Raw genomic sequence first — 974 nt, 5'->3', positions numbered from 1 at the left:
ATAATACTAAAAATTATTATTATTGTTATTATTATTATCATATTCTTCATTACATAATCATTGTTATCATCATAATCGTAATCATCATTACTATTGTTCTTATTCTTACTGTTGTTAAGAGTTATGATTATCATTACTATTATTATTATCATTACCAATACCACTATTGTTGTATCTGTTGTTGTATTGTAATAATCATTATCATAACAATTACTATCATCATAATTATTGTTATCATTGCTGTTGCTTCTACTGTTGATGTTGTTATCACCATCATTATCGTCACTGCATAATTTTTATTGCAATTGTAAATACCAATATCATCATTATCATCATCATCATCATTATCATTGTAAGTAGTGGCAGTGTTAGATGACAGTATTGCAAGTTTTAGTAGCAACAGGACTAGTAGTAAGAATAGTATTAATAATAACAGGAGTAGTTGTAGCAGAGGATGAAGTAGTAGTAGTAGTGGTAGTAGTAGTAGTAATAGTAGTAGTTGTAGTAGCAGTAATAGTAGTAGTAATAGTAGTTGTTTTAGTTGCAGTAATTGTAGTAGTAATAGTAGTGGTATAAGTAGCAACAACAGTAGTAGTGGTAGTGGTAGTAGTAGTAATAGTAGTACTTATAGTAGCAGTAATGGTAGTAGTAATAGAAGAAGTTGTAGCAGTAATATTAGTAGTACTAGTGGTCACTATCACCATAGCAACGATCACCATGCCATCATCACCATGCCACCATCAATATGCCACCATCACCATGCCATCATCACCATGCCATCATCACCATGCCACCATCACCATAGCAACCATCACCATGCCACCATCACCATGCCACCATCACCATGCCATCATCACCATGCCATCATCACCATGCCATCATCACCATGCCACCATCAATATGCCACCATCACCATGCCATCATCACCATGCCATCATCACCATGCCACCATCACCATACCACCATCACCATGC

Source organism: Penaeus japonicus, unplaced genomic scaffold, assembly GCF_977035675.1.
Source record: "Penaeus japonicus unplaced genomic scaffold, GWHDUDI00000001_assembly GWHDUDI00000026, whole genome shotgun sequence".
In the NCBI taxonomy this organism is placed as follows: Eukaryota; Metazoa; Arthropoda; class Malacostraca; order Decapoda; family Penaeidae; genus Penaeus; species Penaeus japonicus.
This window is presented reverse-complemented; position numbering follows the sequence as displayed.